This window comes from Rhineura floridana, chromosome 3 (assembly GCF_030035675.1).
Source record: "Rhineura floridana isolate rRhiFlo1 chromosome 3, rRhiFlo1.hap2, whole genome shotgun sequence".
NCBI classification, from domain to species: Eukaryota; Metazoa; Chordata; class Lepidosauria; order Squamata; family Rhineuridae; genus Rhineura; species Rhineura floridana.
Window position 1 is genome coordinate 49,205,282 of NC_084482.1, and position 15,895 is coordinate 49,221,176.

At 43.8% G+C, this 15,895-nt stretch overlaps 1 protein-coding gene across 2 annotated transcripts in view; it reads left to right on the forward strand.

Moving 5' to 3' along the window:
- The first annotated feature begins 836 nt into the window (after positions 1 to 836).
- SSTR2 (somatostatin receptor 2) overlaps positions 837 to 15,895 on the forward strand; it is a 55,723-nt gene continuing 40,664 nt past the window's right edge. Inside the window, exon 1 of one of the 2 annotated variants that reach the window (XM_061615678.1) lies at positions 837 to 857. The gene's annotated coding sequence lies outside the window, so the exon portion shown is untranslated. Of the gene's footprint in view, positions 870 to 15,895 lie in introns of both variants that reach the window. The other variant, XM_061615676.1, reaches the window with a different exon arrangement.

Sequence of the window (15,895 nt, forward strand, 5' to 3'; positions counted from 1 at the left end):
TTTTGAACTACAACTCCCATCAGCCCAATCCAGTGGCCATGCTGGCTGGGGCTGATGGGAGTTGTAGTTCAAAAAAGTAACTTTTCCAAGCTCTGCTATTTCCATTGTAATGCAAATAAAAGTTGCACCACGGTGGTGCCTATCAGCTCTGCAATGTGGCAGGGATCAGAATAGAACATTAACTTCTTGGTAGAATCCCTGTGCCTGAAACAGAGATTCTCAGACCAAGCCTTAGCACTCCAAAGAACCCAAGAGATAAATCCTTTAAAAGATGCCTTTGAGAAATCATATAATCTGGCAGCCCTTTGCGTAGATTTATTTTTTACAAGGGATGTATAGAAGGTGTGATACACCTCCCATCTCGCTCCTCCTCAAATTTAACAAGGTGTAAAGGGCTGAGCCCCCTTATCATTTGTGACAATTATGACTATCAATAGTTTTTAAACTATAAAAAATAAAATATAATCTTTTGGGGGTTCTCAGGTTTCTCTCTACAGTACAGAAGGTGCAGAGAAGAATAGGGGTTCTGTACCTTTAACAATTGTAAACTACCATACATACTAAAACTCCTCCTTCTGCATAAACATTAAAGGTGCAAGAGCCTTGTTCTCTTTTGCATCTGACCAGTCTATGTAATGCTCTCTGCTTGTACTGGAAGTAGTTTTTACTTAAAGGCAGTAGCAGCCGGTGGGACTGGTGCGGCAGAAGGCAGAGAGTCCAACAACAGGTGGAGCTAGAGTCAATGACAGGCAGAGCCAACTAAGTCTAGTTTCACCACCATCCTCCTCCCTGCTGAGAAACACTGACTCCAAGGAGGAGGAGAAAGCTGACAGCCAGGGCCATCTCCTGTACGGCTTGTAAGTAAGAAGGTAAGCAGGCGGAGGGTGGCCAAGGGCAGACCGAGGTTGGTGGGGCAGTGCCCTAATGGACAAGCCTCCACTATTTAGGGGAAAAGGGGGATTGAATAACCAGATTCAAGAAAACACAGGAATCTTTTATCTTTAATGATTGTGTAGAAGAGGGCATTTCAGCAGGTGTACCTTTTCTCTTTCCATGTGCAGGAAGGGAAAGGGCTTCATGTAAGTCAATTTAGTTGTGATACATGGTTTATATTGTGGAAATTGCTAATAAGAATGACTAACGAGAGAGTGTGCTCCCTTGCTGTAGGTTTTTGCCAAATGGGAAACTAGTTCATTGGGGAAAGAATAAAGCTCTGATACCCTAGACAGCTACTTCCAGTCTTTAAATGTTGCCACAAAAGATTAGCTTGCAGAACTGGAAAACCTGCCCAGATTAATACACAGAAAGCCAATTTGTGGTTGTATATGATGCTAGTGGACCCACCCAGGCATCAGACCACTTGTGTGTTCTCAAAGTTGCCTTTTTCTTCTTCTTCAAGAATGTGCTTGTAAGAACAGCACAACAGCAAGAAACTCAGTAGGTACAGCTTTCCTCACCACTGCGTTACCAAGCTACTGAAGTGGCACCTGTTGAATTTCTTTATCCAGTGCTGATTTTGTATCTAGAAGGGAAGCAACAGTCTTCCCTGGATCTCTTGTTGATGTTGATCCCATCACAAACAAAACAGTAGGCTTTCTGATCCCTATGAACTTCACTTGCCTCTTCACAATTTTTGCTATATGCAAAGAACACTGTGGGACTAAAACTGTTTATTTTAAAGAGAGCCAGGGAGCTCCCAGAATAAGCAATGATCTTTTAAAACTACATTCCTAAGCACATTTATCTGGAAATATGTCCAAACCTCAATGGGGGTTTTCATTTATAAACATCCATAGGAAAGGCCTGTGCAAATTAGACAAGGAGCAGAGGAGGGTGGTCTAGAGCAATGGTTCCCAACCTGGGGGCTGTGGCCCCCCTGGGAGGCCACAAAGTAATCTAGAGGCTGTGGACAAGGTGCTCTCATCTGTAAGGCCTACCACTTGTCTACTTGATCCTTGCCCGTCGTGGCTCCTCATGAGCTGCAAAGAGAGATTGGGCGAGGGGATCAAGGCAATGGTCAATGCATCCTTGCAAGAGGGTGTTATGCCACTAGCCCTCAAGGAGGCTATTATAAAGCCCATCTTAAAGAAGTCCTACTTGGATCCCCCAATATTAAACAACTTTCGCCCAATTTCGAATCTACCATTCTTGGGCAAGGTCATTGAGCGAGTGGTGGCTAATCAGCTGCAGACACACTTGGATGAAACGGATTATCTAGATCCATACCAATCGGGTTTCAGGACTGGACATGGAACTGAAACAGCCTTGGTCGCTCTGGTAGATGATATGAGGAGGGCATTGGATAGGGGAGAATTCACCTTCCTTGTCCTCCTAGATCTCTCAGCGGCTTTTGATACCGTCGACCACGGTATCCTTTTAGATCGCCTGGAGAGTTTGGGATTGGGAGGCACGGTTTTACGGTGGTTCCATTCCTTTCTCTCCGATAGGTGTCAACAGGTAGCATTGGGTGATGAGGTTTCAGACCCTTGGCCTCTCAATTGTGGTGTGCCACAGGGTTCTATCCTCTCTCCCATGCTATTTAACATCTATGTAAAGCCGCTGGGAGCGATCATCAGGAGATTTGGGCTGCAGTGCCACCAATATGCGGATGACACTCAGCTCTATCTCTCATTCAAATCTTCACCGGAGAGGGCTGTGGAGACCGTATCCAAGTGCCTGGAATCCGTGAGTGGATGGATGGGCAGGAACAGGCTGAAGCTGAACCCTGACAAGACTGAGGTACTACTTGTGGGAGACAAGGGAAGGTTGGGAGATGTTGACCTGGTGTTTGGCGGGATGAGGCTGCCCCTACAGGACCAGGTCCGTAGCCTTGGAGTCATTCTTGATTCCAAGCTGTCCATGGAGGCTCAGATTTCGGCCGTGAGCCGGGCAGCTTGGTATCAGTTACACCTTATATGTGGGCTACAACCCTACCTCCCTGTTCAACAGCTCACACTCGTAATACATGCCCTGGTCACCTCTCGATTGGACTACTGTAATGCGCTCTACGTGGGGTTACCCTTGAAAACGACCCGGAAATTGCAACTTATACAGAATGCAGCGGCGCGCTTACTTACCAACAGCCACCGCCGTGATCACATTACGCCGGTGTTATTTGATCTACACTGGCTGCCGGTTGTTTTCCGGGCCCGATTCAAGGTGTTGGTATTAGCCTTTAAAACCCTGTACGGTTTCGGCCCAGTTTACCTGAAAGAGCGCCTCCACCGCCACCAATTATTCCGCCCAACCAGATCAGCCACGCAAGGCCTTCTCTCAATCCCACCAACCAAAACAGCTAGGTTGGTGGGTACTAGGGAGAGGGCTTTTTCTGTGGTGGCCCCCACTGTCTGGAACTCCCTCCCGTTTGATCTCTGACATGCCCCTTCCCTGGATGTATTCTGCAAGGCCCTGAAGACGTGGCTATTTCAACAGGCCTTTGAGATCTTTGGGATGGGTTAATCTCCATGATTTTGTCATCTATTATATGCTGTATATGTAAATGTTTTTATAAATGTACTGATGACTGTCCAGTATTTTATTTATTGAGATTAATGTGACTGCATTTGATACTATTGAATTTTATCCCATTTTAATGTACGTCGCCTAGAGTGGCTATCTGCCAGATAGGTGACACACAAATTAAATATTATTATATTATTATTATAGAGGGGGCAATGAACAGTAAAGAAATTATTATTTTTTAAAGTCTCCACTACCTGGACGCTGTCACCTCCACCTTGCTCCAAATGAGAGGCGAGGCCTTTACTGAAACGCCAGAGCATCTTTCAGGCATACTGAGGGCAGGCATCTGCTTATACCACACATTGCAGATACCAAAGGTGACTGAGGGAGGTGCTACCAGGAAGAAGTGGGGATTACTAGCCTGACTCCCGTCTCCTCGCACTGCCACTGCTGACGACACCCTTACTCAGAGGAGAGGGCTTTTTGTGAAGCAAAATGAAGTAAGGCTGCAAGTAAAGGCTGTTTCCCCCTTCCTTCCTGACAGCCAGCCTGCCTACCTTTCTTGACTCCTGCTTCGCTGCCACCTCCTTTAAAAAATCATTCTTATTTGCAAGGCCACCCAGATCTCAAATTCAGCCCAGACGGAGGCAAGGAAGCTCAGGACTTGCTCACCCCACATCTCTGAGGCTAAGTGTGTGTGCCAGTGTTCCCCCTTTCTTCCACCTACATTCTGCCCCCCAATCTCTCTCTCCAAGATGCTGCAGCAGTTGAGGGTTCCCCCTCCCACATCCCCAAATGCATGCACACCAGAAGCTTACAGGAGGGGCAGATGTGCTTGTGTGTGCGCGTGCATGCGCTGATTTGTCTTCTGCTCCACTCTCATTCCCCAAGTGTACGCTAACCAAGTTATCAGTTCTGATGATAATCCCAAGGCCTAAAAGTACTAATCCCCTCCTCAATCTGTGCACCCTTTCGTCTTCGCAATCTAGCATCCCCACCACTACCACATTACTGTGCTTCTTGATGATCATGATGATTTTTAAAAAGCTCAGCAGATTGGCTGAGGCTGGGGTACACATACTGCAGCTGAAATGTATTTATTTAATTAATTATTGTTGCATTTATATCCCACCTTTCCTCCAAGTTGCTCAAGGTAGTGTACATGTTCCCTTCCTTCCAATTTATCCCTGCACCAGCCCTGTGAGATAGGTCAGGCTGAGAGACTGTGTCTTTGGGCTTCATGACTGGGTGGGGTTTTGAACCTGGATCTTAGACCAATATTGTAAACTACTGGTGTTGGGAGGAGACAGGACTGTACATCTTCAGACTGTTGTGGGGGATCCCAATTTGATTGGACCTTTGCATTAAGAAAAGAAAGCAACCCCTCCCTGCCTGTGGGGAGCTTTTTATGGAAAGGGATATTTGAAGATGTGATTTTGCTGCGCACTATTTTTTTCAATTAACAGAGACTAAAATTACAATTGGGGGGGGTCACGACATTTTTTGAGCTTACAAAGGGGATCCCATACTCAAAGATGGGGAACTACTGGTCTAGAGAATTAACTGTGTTAGTCTGTTATGGTAAAAAGATTCATCAATGGTTTAGAATCCTCTTTGGTTCTGCCCAAGCACAAGACTCATTGGCAAAGGTACTCTCACCCATAATTCTCTTGTTGTGTGAGTGCTTCACAGCATTGCCTGTTCTGTTAACAGGCAGCATTAATGGCCTGTCACTTAGCAGAAGGCCACACTTATCGATTGCTCATTTGCTCACAATTAAGGGGAAGGTGGAATAGCCAACCCTGGTGAGCCGCTTGGCCCAGAGAGTCAATAACTCAGCTTGATAATTGGATGTTTGTGGTAGTAACATCCTTTTTGCCTGTAACTCATGTGATCTGGCTGTCAGCTCTAACCTAAACAAACTCCATGCCCCTGGATCAGCAACCAAACGTGCAGCTTTGCTGTATCATTGTTGTTCCAGCTCCAAACGTAAAAGCAAGGACTAAAATGGCAACAGTGCTGAAGTAAATCCCAGTCAGAAATCCAAGCTCACATCACATGTGCAATAATATTCACAAGTAGCTGTTTCTGCTTGATGGATGAATTTGTAACAGGAGGCAGGTAACTAACTTAGAGGCCTTTAAGTTCAGGGGTAGCCAACATGGTGGTCTCTATCTCCCATCAGTCCCAACCAGCATAGCCAATGGTCAGGGATGATGTGAGTTAGAGTCCAATTGCATCTGGAGGGCACCACATTGACTGTCCCTGGACTAAATGAAAGGAGGCAAGTGCTATGAAATTTAAAATCTTCTCCCAGCTTTAACTCTCCCTGCAGCTTGTATGTTAATAGAACTAATGAAGAGTGAAAGCAATTAGAGAGGGCATAGATTAAATCATCAGTTAGGGATATTTCAAATGGCCTTGACCTCACTCAAGGGGAAGTGGCAATTGCAGTTGTTATTAAACATTTTAATGAACAAATATTAGAATTTGTCACAACCTGTTACAGTCCTGAAGAAAAACCTTCCTCACAAAGTACAATTTGCATTAGGAGGAATTTCATACACACACAGGTGCTCGTGGGGAATTTTCAGAAGAGGGATTTATTTTAGGACTGCATTGAGGGAGGAAAGTGTTAAACTGTACGTGACATGTAGAGATACATATAACATTTAGTTGTTTGGGGCTGAGACTGCAAAACAGAAGGGAGTGAGATTATCAAGCACCTATCATGTCACAATATATTGCTACAGTTTCCATAGCGGAACTGTGTTAGCCTGCTGTTACAGCAAACACACACACAAAAAGAGTGTTGTAACATTAAAGGCTAACAGAGTTATTGTTTCATAAAGCATTCAGCTTGGCAGGTCAGGGCGAGCATGGTACCATCCTGCTCCCGTGCCTTTCACAACAGTCTGGCACACAGAAATTTAGCAGGCAAAGCTTTTTCCACAACTTATCTTCACACCAAGAAGAGCTTCATCAGCCAAATTTCTGTTTATATTAGGCTGCCCCTAAAGCCACAGGAGAAGGACTATTTTAAAAAAGATTGCAACCTTAGAAGTCCACTAGCCATGTATTGTGGCATACCAAGTGCTTGACGCCCTTGCCCCAATTTTGCAGCCTTAGCAAAAATAGTTTGTTTAGTCTCCGGTGGGCCACCTTACATGCACTTGACATAAACAATAGTTACTAATTGTTCTGGCCTGCCCTAAGCCATAGCCCTGTCACAGAAGCCTCTATGGCTTATCTGAGATTGGGAATGATGGTAGTATGTGCTGTGATTAGCTTACTTAAAGTAATCTTCTTTATTCCTTGTGTTAATAAATAAATAGTTTTGGTTTAACAACATGACTGATCATTGGCTGGGATATTACAGACCAGAAGGGTGGGCAGAGCAAATACCAAAGCTGGGAACAGTATCAATGGTGGCAGCGGTGAAGGGATAGTGTAATAGCAGCAGGTATCCAAAGCAACCCAGGACTGTAATCTTTAAAGGCAGAAAGATACCGGGGGGGTGTGGCCTGTAAGTGCACCCAGACACTACGTAGCAATCTTTGGAGGAAGGCACAGACTCAGGGCAGTATTGCGTTACACAGTGTCAGGTGGTGGTACCTAGTAGTGGGATCATGAGAGACCTGTGCTGGGGCCAGTGTGAGAGATCCATTACAAGACCAGATCTTGAGTAGGGGTCTGACAAGGGGATAGGAGGAGAAGGGAGGGTAAGTTTCATCAGTTGCATACTTTTTGAGTTCAATAGGGTTTATTTCTGTGCAATCATGTTTGAAAATGGAAATTGACTGCCTTCAAGTTGATCCTGACTTATGGCAACCCTATGAATAGGGTTTTCATGGTAAACTGTATTCAGAAGTGGTTTTACCATTGCCTTCCTCTGAAGCTGAGAGGCAATGACTGGCCCAAGGTCACCCAGTCAGCTTCATGGCTGTGCAGCGATTTGAACCCTGCTCTACCAAGTCATAGTCCAACACTGACCTTGGGGGAGGAGCAGGGAGGGTAAGAGGAGGGGGAGAGGAGGAGATTGGGTGGGTGGGCACTGGGCAGAGGGGAAAAGTCTTTCCTTTCCAAATGGAAAACATTGTGAACAGTATCATTGCTTGTCAGCGTTTCCCCCACCCTTTTATTCTACAGCAGGCACATGTAGCCTCCCACCCAAATTTAAACCAAAGCTGACCCTGGCCACATCCACACCAGGCCTTTATTTCACTTTGGACAGTCATGGCTTCTCTCAAAGAATCCTGGGAAGTATAGTTAGTGAAGGGTGCTGAGAGTTGCTAGGAGACACCCTGTTCCCCTCACAGACCTTCAATCAGAGTGACTGTTAAACCAGTCTGGCCACTGGAGCTCTGTCAGGGGAATAGGAGTCTCCTCTCAGCAGCATTCACAAACTACATTTCCCAGGATTCTCTGAGGGAAGCCATGACTGTCTAAAGTGAAATCAAAGACTGGTGTGGGTGTGGCCCCCAGATTAGGCAAGCCCAGTAGCTGTGAGTCTGGCTTTTAGAACACTGATGGTTCTTACTGAGCATACTGTACGCTATCATTCAGTTCAATGCAAAATTTCCTAAAATTAATTAAAAATCAGCTAAGCATTTTTTTTAACTTTTAAACTGCAGAAGTTGAAGGTCAGAGTATGGGGCAAGGTCAGTAATAGGATTACAGGTATTATGGCAACATGACTGATTTTTAATGATTTTCAACAGATTATGAGAACTTTGATAGAAAAAAGTCCAAAAGGGCTCTGGCGTTTTTTCCTCTCTTTTTAGACGTTGAATTCTCTATTCTCTCTGACTGTTTTGTGTATTGCCATGAAAATTTAGAGGGTTGTTAAGCAAGCATTTCTGAGTTTAGGACTATACGTTTTGTAAGGTTTTGTTTTGAAATGAGCTGATGGGAAGCTTCAGAATGGCATGGGGGTATTTTCAATTTAACGTTGCGGAATGTGAAAAATCCACACTGGATATAGTACACAGCCACTCTTGTGGCTGTATAATTGTAAACCTGGTGATATTTATACAAAAGGATGGGGGATAAAACAATTGATTATCCATGGAAGCTGTAAGATTAATTACTAAGGGAGAAAAGGGCAACCAGGAAGGACTGTGTAGATCTGTGATCACATTTCCTATCTGTATAAAGCTTTGCAAAAACTGACTGGGGGTAGGTGACTATGTTAACCCTTCTACCTCACTGTTTTTCAGTGAAATCCCCTCCCCACCACCACCAAAAAAAACCCTGCTGTTTGTCTCATTAGGGGAAACCTATTCGTACATAGTTTCAACTTTCAGGCCAAACATAATCTGATGGTTGCCTACATTCCCATGTCTCTTCTTGTGACTCTTCAGTAGTATTTTAGTTAAAGCATATACATAATATGGTATCATCACTGATTGGTGTTTTCCTATCCCATATTATTGGCTGCCATCCTACTACAGGGAACAGGAAAATGCTGGTTGTGGTAATGTCATCTTGTTACACATTTTCTTTAAGTTAGGGGTGCATCCGTACTGTCAGTATTTTGCAGGAGGGATACAAGCACATACCAGAGTATTCAGTTTGCACATTAGAGTGGACTAATGCACTCCATCATTCTGGTGCAAAAAAATCCACTTTTTAAAAGAAAGGACTTTTTACAGTTTGGAAAGTGCCAGGGAAATACATTTAAAAGTGTGAATGTATGGCTTCTGTTAGTAATTACACGAAGCAACACTTATTTGTATTTTGGAAATAAAACATTTATTTTTAAAAGTGTGAGATGAACAAATAATAAACAAGAAGATGAGTAATCACCCAACAAGCAAATTAAGATGGATGCAGAATGAAAGTTATTGTCATTTAACCACCCCATAAACTAATCTGAATGAATGCTCCATAAAAACTGGATGGTCTAACCACTGCATAAGCTTTGCACAAGCAAATCAGGATAAATGCTTAATAAACAGATTGTCTGGAGAAGCCCTAAATGTAACCTGGGAGATAGGCATCAGTGGTCCACACACTGGTAACCTCTAGGCTGGATTACTGTAATGCACTCTATGTGGGGCTGCCCTTGAGGTTGGTCCGGAAGCTGCAGCTGGTGCAAAATGCAGCGGCGAGACTGCTCACTGGAGCAGGGTATCACCAACATGTCACCCCACTGCTAAAAGAATTGCACTGGCTGCCCATTTGCTACTGGGCCAGGTTCAAGGTTCTAGTTTTGGTATACAAAGCCCTATACAGCTTGGGACCAGAATATCTGAAAGACCGTCTTACCCCTTACATACCCAGTCGATCACTGCGCTCTGCAGGTGAGGGCCTCCTGCAGATACCATCTTATCAGGAGGTTCGTTCTGCACAATATAGGAAATGGACCTTTAGTGTGGCAGCACCTACCCTGTGGAATTCCCTCCCTTTGAATATTATGCAGGCACCATCTCTGCTATCTTTTTGGCACCTTTTGAAGACTTTCCTCTTTCAACAAGCCTTTTCATTTGAGACCTATCCCAGTCTGCATCTGTGTCAGAATTGTTTAATATGTTTTTAATAATGTTTTTAACCCTTTTTTAAAGTTTTTTTTTAAAAAAATGTTTTTAATGCTGTTTTGTTTTAATGTATTTTAAGATCTGTTTTTATGATGTTTTAAAGTGTTTTAGTGCTTTGTTTGCCACCCTGGGCTCCTGCTGGGAGGAAGGGTGGGATACAAAATAAATAAATAAATAAATAATAAACCTTACATTTATAGTAACATATAGTTTGGCCAAAAAAACAATGTATGTAACCAGCTGACAGCCCTTCGGATTGAGTGATTTATAATATTAATTGGATAATTACGAAATAATCAACTGGGTATTGAAATACAGGCACATGAGTAAAACAAGTTCAGAGGGTCAGTACAATGGTGGCTCATTGCAGTGGCAAACTGGCATCTGAATGCTAAACAGGTTTACTAGTCATGGTGGTGGCAGATCTGTGTGTTTATAGGCCCCAACCATGGGTAAAGGGTGTGGGTGTGGATGTTTGTGTACACACACATGTGTGTGCCAGGGAGGGTAATTTTAATAAACACCAAAAGGGGCATTCAAGTGAGAATGACAGAGACTTTCCATCCTACCATAGCTTACCTCCACACAGCCTCTTCTCTGGTGGCCCTGTCTTCTTCACTGTGCTCAAATTCTATTGAAGTGTGGTTAGGCTGGGAGTTTGACTCCGAGAGGAAATAAATGCGGTGTTGAGAGACTCCTGCAATCTTCCCCCATGCAGTCATTTTCCTGTTAAAAACAGTTCCTTTTATTTCAGTGGAACTCTCTTGCCCCAAGTGTTTTGGTGGTGTCACTTTAAACAAATCCAAAGCTGGCTGAAATATAGCATACTGCAAATCTAAATTAAATTCTTTCCTTGATGAATGTGCAACAAGAAATTGAATCTTGCCATCTGATTTGCAATTTTATTGTGCTTAAATCTATAAAAGAGAGGAGGGGGAGATTCTTGTCAGCAAAACAAATTAGGTTCTCTTACAAAGATGTAAATAATGAAAGCTGCTATTCCTTGCTAATACCGATATGTGTTGTAAAACTGACTAACCTGTCGGCTTCAGTACTCTTTGTTTTTTCTGTGAGGCTCTCATGGGTCTGCCTTTCCATCTCCACTGTGATAATGGGCAAGGGTAGCATGATAGGTCAGTCTTGTTAGGCAATTGCTATGGCCCACGGCCAATTCCTGGAGCTCCAGGTCCTGTCTCTCTTTGCTATAGCTCTTGCTGCTGCTGCTGCAGCTACCTGTTTATCTACCCTTCCAACAAGTGAGCAAGGAGCAAGGGAGATCGGTATAACTTAGCCTTTCTTTGGGGATGCTGCTGGTTGCTGAGAGACAGACAGACAGAGAGACAGAGAGACAGAGGACAGAGGCGATCTTGGTTAGGTCAGAGGAGGTGGGCCCACTCAGGGAGGGAGGCCTACTGAGAGCATCTTGACCAAGGAACCATGAAAACATAGAACCAGCACTGTCCATAGGCTCATCAGATCTTCAGACATGGTCAGCAGTTTTCCAGAAGCTAAAGTGGCCACTCCCCTGTTTGTCTCTGCCATCACAGGGTTGGGCAGTGTCCCTTAAGGGTCCAGATTTGGCCCACGGACCAACCAGGTGCTGATCCCTAGCATGAAAGAACTCCTAGGAAATCCAAGAAATATCAGGTTGCCAAATTGTGAGAAAAGCACATACTGATTAACACAAGTCCCCTTTTTATCTCCTGTAAGAGGATGGCAGTGCTTAGTTATAATGCGGGCAATACTGTTAATCATTGACATATATGCAACTCTTTGCCAGTTTTTGTCTGGCATAAGCAGCTGCTTCTATCAGGAGGACTAATCTGCATGTTACTCCTGAGACACTGCAGAATAGATAAAAGAAAATTCCCAAAGAAGCCTATAGACGACTTGTGCCCTACCCTTACCCTCCACCCTCCATATGCAGTTCCAGTCATATACTGAAACTGTAGGTGCCCAGGAGAAAAAGTGACAGTTTACAAGAGCCACATCTGCGCCATGCATTGAAAGCAGCATCATGCCACTTTAAAGAGTTCAGGTGCTTCCCCCCCCCCAATGATTCTGGGAACTGTAGCTTGCTAAGGCTGCTGAAAGTTGTTACGAGACCCCTATTCCCCTCACAGAGCTAAAGTGCCTAGAGTTCACTGGGAACAGGGATTTATTGTTAAGCCACTCTGAGAACTGTCACCCTGTGGGGACAGTAGGAGTCTTCTAACAAGCTACAGTTTCCAGATTTGGGAAGGGGAAAGCCATGGCTATTTAAAGTGGTATAATCAGAGCTTGGAAGTAACTAGTTACAAATAACGAGATACTTGTAATTTATTACTTTTTTGAGTAACGAATGGGTAACTTCATTAGATTTTGCTGGTAATAGAATGAGTAGTAACTTCATTACTTTTGAGCTGTAACTGTAATGTTTCCAGAGTTACTTTTGGGCGTTACTTGGGGGAGAGTAGGGGAAGTCTTCTGCTCCTCTGATTTGTAGATAAAAATCATGTGCTTCAAACTTGGCTTCTGTGCAGCGTTGCTCTTCCCTTGTGCCCTATGGGTGCTTAGGAGGCAATGAGGGAGGAGTGGAAAGCGAGACGGGGTGGAGTGGAGAAAACAAGTGTTTAAAAATGGACGGGAGTGGAGGGAGAAAGGAGCCGGAGGGCAAGGAGGCAGCAGAAAAATGGACATGAAATGTGTGTGTGTGTGCGCACGTGCGCGCACCAGGGTCCTAAACAGCTGCTGCTTCCAGTTTTCTTTCCTGCCCTTCCTTTCTCGTGAGGAAGATATTCCCTGGAAGCTGTTTTCTGCAAATCCTGCTCCCCATAGCAAATGCAAAGAGTTTCAAACAGGCACTTATCCAGGCACTTGAAAAAAATGATTGTATAGCTGACTTACAATATATACAAGTCTACCCAGAAGCAACTCTCCTTATGTTTAATGGAGCTTACTCCCAGGTAAATCAAACTGGGTATAGGATATAATTACTGTCTCATAACTTCCTTTTGACTGAAAATGTTGTATTTCATACTGTTACAGATATTGTTTTTTTTAAAAAAAAAAACTGCCCAAATTCTGTGGTTGTTGGTTTTTTTACTTGGGATCTTTGCATGGTTTAGGGGTGATATTGCAGGAGATCAGACTCTTATGGACAGCTGTGGGGCAGGTAGAAATTAAATGGAGTAAGCCTTTATTGTATGAAAATACAATTATGGGGAAAGCTTCACCTGTTAACATTCTATCTGTCAGGCATGTTATTACTTGTGTGTGCCCCCCTCCCCAGATTTATTTTGATTTGTGAATGCCATGACCATTGCTATTCCCTCCCCCGTTATCTTTGCAACAACCCTGTGAGGTAGCTTAGGCCGAGACAATATATATACATAGGCGGCAGTTGGTAGTTGTAGTTGGTACAGCATTAATAAAGTATAGCTCCTGAAATGCTGAAATGTATTCTGGTGGAGTCCAGTCCTATATATGTCTACTTAAGCCTCATTAAGTTAAATGGATAAGTATATAGGATTGCAGATTAATTTTTACCTCTGGAAGGAAAGCACTGTCAGACATAGAATTTAAGAGACATACTTTTCTGAATGTGTTTATTTATTTATTTATTTATTAAACTTGTATACCGCCCCATAGCCGAAGCTCTCTGGGCGGTTTACAATACCTAATAGTTTGAAATACATGGGTAGGTGGGGAGTTGTGTTAATCTAATTGGGTCTTCAACATAGTGCCCTCCAGATGTTGTTGGACTACAACTCCCATCAGTCTGAGATAACATAACGATGCTGAAGTTGGTTCCTAGTTCCCAGTTCCTTATTTGCTTGAAAGTGAAAAACACTAAAAAAACAAGAAAAGTTCACAGCTACAGTAACTCAAAGCCAAAGTTAGCATGTCTCTGAACCCCAAAATACATGTTGGAGTACCCCGTATCATATATCGCTGTGATCTCGGGACTCTTCCCGTTCAAGAATAACAACAAATTTATTGCATCAAAATTATCAGGCTTCTGAAATGCTCATAAATACATAATGATGTCATAAAATGATAAAAAATAAGTAAATGGGTGTGCCTACCCTACAGTCTGTTCTGGGCCAGAACAACTCATACACCCCGGGGAAGGGAAGGGTGTCCTCTACGAGATGCCAGTGTGTCCCACCTGGCCCAGAGCTTTTGCTGGGTGCAGGGAAGGGATAAGGGCATCTATGCACAACCGAAGCAACAAAAATATGCAGAAAACAATAAGAAACTGGGGGTGCCCACCCAAAAATCTGCACTGTGCCAGGCAGTAGTGTAGTACAAAATTCAGAAGTGCAGGGTCTCTTCATGATAGTCTCAGCCACAGCCAGACCCCCCTCCCCCCTTATTTTGCTCCTGGGTTGAGAATGGGGTCCTTGTTAATGCCTTCTCCCACAACAACTGATGTCCCTAAGAAACTATCAGTATGACAGGGGAGAGTATTAGCGACTGAAAAGAGTCTTCTCAGTGGGTGGCACCTCCTTTCACTCTGATTGGCTCCAAGCAGCAGGAAAGGACAAGGAAGCATATTAGAATACTCTTCTCAGTGGCTAACATACTCCCCTTTCATGCCGATCAGCTCATATGATGATGGAGACATAGGGACCCTGCTCCCCAAACAGTAAGGGGTCTAGGACTCCCTGAGCCTCTGGACAACTATACCCCTGGTGCCAGGACAAATCATACATCCCAGGAAGGGGGAGGGTGGCCTCTATAAGATGCTAGTACTTCCCACCTGGCCTATAGTTTCTGCTGGGCACAGGGCATAAGGTCATCTGTGCAGAACTAAAGTAATGAAGAGTAAGTAAAGAAAAATATGTAATTTGGGGTGACCGCTCCAAAATCTGCTATGGGCCATGAAACATCATTCACCTGAGCAAAGGGGAGAGCATCCTCAATGAGATGCCACTGCATCCTGCCTGGAATGGACTTTCTTGTGGACACACGAAACGGATATGTGCATCTAGGCACAACAAGCAATGAAGAACGTTTGTAAGGAACTGCGGGTTCCCACCCCATGACATGCTTTGGGCACTACAAGTTATACATCCATTCATGCAGGAGAGGTTTCCCACCCAGTTCAGAGCTTCTTTTGTATGTATGGTAGAGACAAGGGCATATATGTGTTAGAAAAATAGCGAATATGTAGAGGAAAGAAAATAAGAAACTGGGGTGCCCATCCTAAAATATGATTTGGGGCACCACATATCATACTTCCATGCATCTGGGAGAGTGTATTCTATGAGATGCCATCCATGCATACTTTGGAGTGTCATCTATGAAATTACATCTAGAAATCTTTGTTTGTTGATCCTGCCACCAGTCGTTCTGTCACCAACATCAATGGCTTTTAAAAAATAACAATTGAGTTATAACAAAGTAACAGAGAAGACCAATACAAAAATTTTAAAAATCCGCATAGATCATAAGCACTGACCGTAAGCACTGGCATAGGATAGAGGACACGCTATCATTTTCTGGGGTGCCTGATTTGTCTTGGCCCAGAGAAGATTCTGTGGTGAACATCCCCAGATATTTATTCTTTGCTTTGCTTTTTGTCTCTTTGGTTGTGCATAGATGCCCTTATCCCTCCCCTGCGCCCAGCAAATGTTGTGGACCAGGTGGGAGGTACTGGCATCTCGTAGAGGACACCCTCCTCTTTCCTGGGGTGCATGATTTGCCCCAGCCCAGAGCAGATTTTGGGGTGGGTACACTCAATTACTTTTTTATGATTTTATGACATCATTATGCATTTATGAGCATTTCAGAAGCATGATAATTTTGATTAAATAAATTTGTTATTCTTGATGGGGAGAGTCCCCAGATCACAGCGATTTATGATATGGGGTACCCCAACATATATTTTGGGGTTCAGAGACATGTTA